The sequence below is a fragment of the Pinus tabuliformis genome, chromosome 1_2 (assembly GCF_031772625.1).
Source record: "Pinus tabuliformis cultivar Carrire ecotype Pingquan chromosome 1_2, CPIR1, whole genome shotgun sequence".
Classification (NCBI taxonomy): domain Eukaryota; kingdom Viridiplantae; phylum Streptophyta; class Pinopsida; order Pinales; family Pinaceae; genus Pinus; species Pinus tabuliformis.
In genome coordinates this window covers 1,248,286,276-1,248,294,467 of record NC_142298.1, presented here as the reverse complement: position 1 = coordinate 1,248,294,467, position 8,192 = coordinate 1,248,286,276, and positions in this window count along the sequence as shown.

Below are 8,192 nucleotides of genomic sequence, written 5' to 3'. Positions count from 1 at the left end.
GCTCAGGTCCTACACATTCTAGAGGTGCGTTGTGCTGCATATGATGCTTGGAAAGATATGTATGCAACAGATCCGGTCTTTGGTGAGATATGGGAAGCTTTGCAACACCCTACAGTCACCAACCAAACTCCCTTTCTTGATTATACCATTCGTGATGGTTGGTTGTATAAATTGAACCAACTATGTGTGCCACAATCTGATGCTCGTCTCATTCTCATCCGTGAAGCACATGCCTCTTCATGCGGAGGGCATTTTTTCACAACCAAGACCATTCTCAATCTTCAACGCCACTTCTATTGGCCTGCCTTACCAAAGCAAGTGGAAAAATTCATTCGTGCATGTTCTCTTTGTTCACAAAGAAAGCCCTCAAATCATAAGCATGGTTTGTATCAGCCATTACCAATTCCCTCTCGTCCTTGGGAATCCATTTCCATGGAATTTTTAAGTGTCCTTCCTACTACTTTTCGTAGTGCTATCTGGGTAGTGGTATGTCGTTTCTCCAAGATGGCTATATTTCTTCCTTGTCATAAGACTACTTTTGCTGCTCAAACCGCGAATCTCTTCTTCCATCATGTGTGGCCACACTTTTGTTTGCCAAGTAGCATTATTTCAGATCGCGATTCTTGCTTTCTCAGTACCTTTTGGCGTACTCTTTGGTCTTTGTTGGGTTTCCAACTTCGTTTCTCCACTGCCTTCCACCCACAAATAGATGGACAAACCAAAGTTGTCAATCGTACTTTGATTCACTCACTTCGCAGCTACTTTTCCAAAAACAAACAGTGGGATACATAATTGCACATCATTCAACATAGTTACAATCGAGCAACACACTCCTCAACTGATTTCTCACCTTTTGAGGTTTGCTTTGGGTTTCAACCAAGTGCACCCTCTGAGATGCCATTGACAATCACCCCTTCTAGGTCTGCACATCAACAACAAGAACAAAAATCAGCTCATCATTTTATACACTCCATTTCTCAACGCCAAGCTCAAGTAACGGTTGCTTTGCAAGCAGCCCAAGATCGTGCCAAACAGAGACATGACAAGCAGCGAACACACTTGTCTTTTCAACCTGGAAATCGTGTGTGGCTCTTGTTGGACAAGCAACGCTTCAAGGGCCAGCATCATAAGCTGCACCCTCTGAGATATGGCCCATATACTGTTCTGGAATGCATTGGAGAAAATGCATATCGTTTGGACTTGCCTTCCCAGCTTGGCATCCACGATGTTCTTAATGTTAATAATCTCAAATTATTTGAACCACCTCTCCTTGAGGAATCTGTTACAATTCATCATCCGGTTGATAATATTCCAAATTTTCAGCCTCCTCTGCTCAAAGATACAATTCTGGACTTCAAGAAACGAGATACACGACATCAGCCATACTTCTCATATTTGGTTGGTCGGAAGGGACACACACCAGCATAGGCAAAATGGATCAATGCAGAAACATTGCAACGCAATTTCCCTCAGTTGGTGAGGAAGCCGGGACGCTTCCTGATCTAAACAGGGAGGAATTGGGCAACCAGAAAGGACAAAAAAATCAGCAACATCTCACTAATTGGGCAACCAAGAAAAAACGTACTATTTCATTGGAAACATCCAAGAATATAAAAGAGGGAAACATCTGAAAAACTAGGAAAAAGGAAACATCTAAAATATATTGACTTTATCTAATTATGCAGTTTGATTTTATCTTTTGTAATAAAGAGAATGATGGCATTGTTTATAAAATGCTCATCTCTTCTTCATAATAAAGCGAGTGGTATTGTTTACAGACCTGTGTTATTCCAGTATTTGTGTCTACAGTCTGTTCTGTGATTCTCTGTTTTTTTAATTTTCAGATCTGCAAGTAGATCAAAAAGTCACATCAGTTTTTCAGGTTCCATCAACATATTATATGGGAACTCTTGTTTCACATTGCGGCTCATACCACTTGGCGGTGGTTTTAATTTGTGTAGATGGTTATACAACATGCATGAACTCCTCATGGCCTCCAAGATAGATGGTCCACAATGACAGCTCTATTTAGCAGCCCAGCGAAAGGTCTACAATTTCATTCAATAATATTGAATTTAGGTTCTTAATTGTTTTCATTTTTTTACAATTCAATGAAGTGTATTGGTCTTTGTTTTCTTGCTAATTTACTGATATGATTTTGAATTTCATATCGGTAATGTTTTTAATTGTTTTTTAGATAATTGTTTGAAATATATTTGTTTCTGGTGAAAATATAAATTTTCAAAATTTTTAACATTGTTTATAAATATTTTATTCAAATTTATCATTTTAATATTTTTGAACCAAAATTTCAAAATATATATATATATATTTATTTTCGAGTGTTGTCTCTGTTACTGAGTGCTCTTTATAATATTTAATAGTCACATGTTTCTCTTCACTAGCCGAAGATTTACTCAGTAACCTTTGTAGGCAGGTGAAGCTAATTCTAGTTGCAGAAGAGAATATCTAAGATGGGTAAAGCAGAGAGGTTGAGAAAAAAGGGCATATATAATGATATTGAGGTGTTTTAAACATCTCAGCTGAACAACTTTGTTGTCGAAAAGACCATGAAAATCTTCTTTCAGCCATTGTTATTATTAACATATGAATTTTGAATGGTTTTGGTAATAATCCCTCTTAAAAGTTATGAATTTTGAATTGTTTTGGTAATAATCACTCTTAAAAGTTATAACACCTGCAGAAGTAATACACATATTTGCATTTTCTTTACCAGACTATTATGCTTCAATCCTTTATGAATCAAGTACGCTCAAGTCTATATTGATTCCGTACCATCTTTGTTGGTGCTGATTGTGACTGCATTTTTAGAATTATTTTTATCAAACAATTGTTCTTTTAACATTTCATCTAATGTTTACCAGCAGGGACTATGGCTGCCCAGCTCTAGATCTTTATACAATGATCTATTTTCTATGAAATATTTTATTGCTTTTTAAACTGTATTTGTAAATTTTAATGATATTTGATTTGCCTCTCTAACGAATGCATCATTTTTCCCTTTATGTCTACCTGTTACGATGATATCATAAAAAACTTATATTCATAGAAATTAGTATAGACATTCATTTTTTCTATAACTAATTTAATTCAAAATTATGGATAAGCAAAGTTTGAATTATTCGCGCAAATATATTAAACTTATTCTAAGTATTATTATAAAGATTAATTAAAAATTTAACAGCCTTGGGAATTCGATGGACAGTATAAACTTTCTTGGCAATAAAAGGATTCTATATTTTGCAAATTCATTGAACACCCGTCTATTCAACTCTTTCATTTACGTAATTAGCATGCAATCGGATCTGTCTTCCGCATATGAATCTCTGAAAAGCTTCCCCTCCAAAATATAGAATTAAAACGATGGCATCCACCTTGTAGCTAATTAACATTTATGTAGTCGGATGCATTCCAATCTACCTTCTGCAGACATTTCGTTGGTCCGCTAAGAAATGTATTGTGTTAATGCAATTCAATCAGTAGTTTTACTCAAGTTACATAGGTGTTTATGTAGACTTGTTTAGTCTTAATATTTTGCGTTACAAGTATAATGCTAGTCTAGGTTTTTTAAAGTCATTTTATAGTTCATTATGTCTGGAAATTTTAGAGGTTAGAGCTGTAAGTGGAAACTTTAGAGGTGTAAGTGTAAGTGTAATGTAAAAATGTAAAATATTGGGTGTGTTTTGGGAAAATTTTATTAAAATATATAACTTATAATGATTAATGTTAAATTAATAATACTTAATAGTAAAATAAAATCTTAGTCTTGGTTTGACAAGATTTTCATATATTTTGGTGGGTAGTAACCACTAATAAGTCTACACATTTACTATTAAGTTCTTAAAAAACATAAATTAAGGTGGGAAATAACCTTATAAATATGTTTATTTACATGTTATTCCTATCCATTGAAAGAATTGTTAAAGTTGTGGTGGGAAGTAATTGATGGGATAAAAAATCACTACACAAAATTCATAGATGAATTTTGCAAGGATATCCATAAATTATGACATTAAATACGTGAGATGGTTATCCACATGACATTATATAGTACAAAAGATGCAATAAGACCAAAGTTATGGTCCAATCAAATGTTTGGGAAATGTTTTTTTAATAATAATTGAAAAATAAAACCCAAGGGAGTAGCTCAATTGAATATTGCCTTGGTAATGAAGTGACATGTTCCTCAAGATTTAGGTTCAAACCTCCTAATGGATTAGCTAAAAAAAAAAAAACAACAACAACAACAACAACAAAATAATAAAAACATATAGTTAATAAACATACACATATATGACATGCATACCACATTAAAAAAATAAATTAAGAAAATCTTAAAACTTTTAACTAAATATATTTTAATATAATTAAAAATAAGAATATCTCTTGATTTTAGACTTTTGTGATTTATACAAAAGGATATCTCTATATATAAACATTAAATTCATATAAATATAAATAATATTAATAAGAATTAGTATAGATCCATCTTAATTTTGGATCTATTAAAGGTTTGGAAGAATTAAATCTCTTGAGGTGCATCATAATTTTGGATCTACTAAGCATTTAGAAGGATCATATTTCTTGAGGTGCAAACCTCTTTGAAAGTGAAAAGAAATTTGATCCCTCTAAAATAAACCTAAATTGAATAATAACACAATATAAACTCAAAAATAAAATTTGAAATTATCTAATTAAAATAAAAAAAAATACCAAATTATAAATATATATATATATATATATATATATATATATATATATATATATATTCACAAATGTTGTAATTCATTTCATTAAATCAAATATTAAATTAAATTAAATTATTAAATTAATTTTAAATTATTAAATTAATTTGAATCCAATCCACACATAATATAGTATAGCGAACAATTTGCCGAAGAATATCAATATTATTTATAATAATTATAATAATGGTGATGGTTTAGATTTTTATTTTTTATTTTTTTTCCGAAGAAAAAGCGAACTTTTTATTAAGAAAAATAAAAAGTTACATTGCATATGCTGTAAGCATTTCTGATACTTCTGATGATTGGTATCAACTTTCTGCCTTTTTGACTACAAACATAAAAGAAAAAAGCTTTCCAGATATTCGGAGAGCAATAAATAAAGACCAGCTAACCTAAGTCTTTCGACCCTTCTTTTTCTCCACTTTTCGCCAACCATCTGTGTTGTGCATGGAGTCAGTAATAGCTAGCTGGTTTTCCTCTGGATTCATTTGTTGCTCCTTATCTGAATCTGATCCTTCAGGACTGTGACTACGTTTATTTCCGCTTGTTTCCTGCTGAAGATCTTCCTCCTTTTCTTCAATAATCTCTTTTTCCTTATTGTCCTGGTCTTTCTCCTGAGCTGTATTGTGTTCTTTCTTTTCAGAATCTCTCTTCTTTACGACATCATCTATATTCTGCCATCCTTTGGGCTTCCTTTGTTGTGTCTTGCTCTTGTTGAGACTTTTGCATGCATTGTACAGATGACCTGTTTGTTGACATCCTCTACATCTAAAAGCTATATTCTCATAGTCCAAAGATTGTTTCCACTGTGAATTGTTGAAGTTCAGAATTATACTTTCAGGTAATCCTTGGCTGAGATCTACCTCGACACATATTCTAGCAAAAGTAAAGATTCCCTTTATATGTCTCTCTGCATCAATCTTTAACATTTTCCCGAGGGTATTTCCAATAACTATTAAGGCCTTGGAATGCCAGAAATGTAACGGGAGGTTATGCAGCCTAACCCATACTGGCATCCTTGATACCACCATAGTGTTGGCATCAAAATCCGGGAACCATGGAGTAACAAAAAGTCCAGCACTGCCCCAGAACCATGGCCCTTGGTTGAGAATTTTTTCCTTTTCTTCTTCTGAGTGGAAAATTACTATGAAGAAACCCTTAGAGCATAGGTGGATTTGGCAGTTTTTTGTCCAAACCGTGTGGATCCATTGGTATAATGCATCAGTTCTAGGCCAAAAACCGTTGAATCTACAAATAACTGCATTTTTTTGTAGATCTGAGAATATGTAATTTACCTCTGGTAAGTCCAAGGAGATAGAGGGGCTCTCCGGCATTTGATCCACGATATACTGCCCTGGGGGTTCATTAGCAGCTGTAGATTCTTTCCCCTTTAGAGGTTCTTTCCCTTTGGCTGCATCGCGATAGGTACCTGTAGGTTTTGAGGAAGCTCCCTTGGATCCACCTCGCAATCTCAGATTGAGGATGATGGTTGAGTCCTTTGCAACCCTATAGTGCTGGAGTGTGTGTTGATCCTGTAAGCAGAGCCCTGAAAATAATAGATTTTGTAATGCAACTGGAATTCCCAGTTTGTCCTGGATCTCTTTTTTTAACTCCAATACACTCATCCATTTCCAGATCTGCACACAAACATGTCTGCCTTCTGTTGATCTGATAAAAATTTGCTTCAGATCCGCTGAGTCTACCTTGTCCAGGTCCAGTTTTACGGATTTGATTTCTGGATCTGGCGGATTTCCACCTATCTTCTGCCTGGAACTGGACAGATCGGATAGATCCACCCCGGATCTGCAATATTTGGCCCGATCTGTTGTGAGAGGGGGTAGATCTGCTACATGCAGGCCCCCTTCTTTGACTGCAGTTACCGGATCAGTATGAAAAACTACAGGTCTCTTCTCGTCGTTCACATGGCGGGGCCTCCTTCCACTCATGTCGCGACAATCCATCCTGGATCTACAAGATTTGGCCCAATCTGTTGTGAGAGGGGGCAGATCTGCTACATGCAGGCCCCCTTCTTTGATTGCAGTTACCGGATCTGTGTGAAAAACTTCAGGTCTCTTCTCGACATTCACGTGGCGAAGCCTCCTTCCACTCATGTCACCGTAAGCATCAACATTGCTGGTCCTCTTCTGGCCGGCCTTGGTGGCGTCGCCCCTCTGAATAGGGCCGAAACCCCCTTTGCCCCCTCTCAAGCGAAGAAGGAGATGGGCCTGTGGGTACCGGCCGTCGCGGCCAGCAACCGGAGGGGCGTCATCGTCGATCTGGCGGATGTCCGAAACGATCCACTGAAGCTGCGAGGGGATTTTAATCCAATCGAAAAACCTGTCCTTCAGATCCAAAGCCGCGAGGTGAGATGCAGAAACCTGCAGGCGATTTGTTCTGCCATCCAAACCCTTAACGAAAATTGGATGCATGACGATAGGAGGTCTCAAGATCGAACCCTGGGAAATCTCCGTTCTCGGAACCAAGAGTGAGGTTTTTCTAGATTTTTATTTTTGCATGATATAGTTATCAAAAATTAATTTCATCTCTTAAACATTATTTACTTTCTGAATTTAGGTTTATCTGATCTATAATGAATTACAAAGTTTTTCAGTGGAAATTACATAATAATTTTTTTGGCCAAAGCCTTTCTGTAGAAGTCACATAACAATTATTTTTGGCCAAAACATGGCTCATCATCCTGACGAGATGAAGAGACACACCATGACCAAACTATTTTTGAAAAATAATATTTGAATTATGATATTAACAAATATTATTAAGTAACCGCTATATTAAGCAACTAGTTTTTGTAAAATACTATTTAAATTAATTTATTAAGATCAAATATTATTAAAAAAATATTAATGGAAAATAATCCAAAAATAAAATTAAGAAGAAAAAATTCAAAGTCAATAATATTTAAATTATGATATTTATTTATAAAAAACAAATATTGTTAAGTAACGACTGGTTTTTGAAAAATAATATTTAAATTAATTTATTAAAATCAAATATTATTAAATTTTTTATTAATGGGAAATAATCGAAAAATACAACAAGAATAAATAAATAAATAAAATCAAAGTCAATAATATTTAAATTTTTGGATTGCATTTGTGATCCATAATAAATTAAACAAAACCTTTTGGTAGAAATGACATAAGAAAAAATTTTGGCAAAAAAAATAAAAATCAAAGTCAATAATATTTAAATTTGAGGCTTCTCTAATCCATAATGAATTAAGCATAGTCTTTCGGTAGAAATCACATAAGAGAATTTTTTAGTTGACACGTTTCGAACCAACAAATGTGGTTCATCATCATAATATTTAAATTATGATATTAATATTAAAAACAAATATTATTAAGTAACGCAACTAGTTTTTCAAAAATAATGTTTAAAATTAATTTATTAAAATCAAAT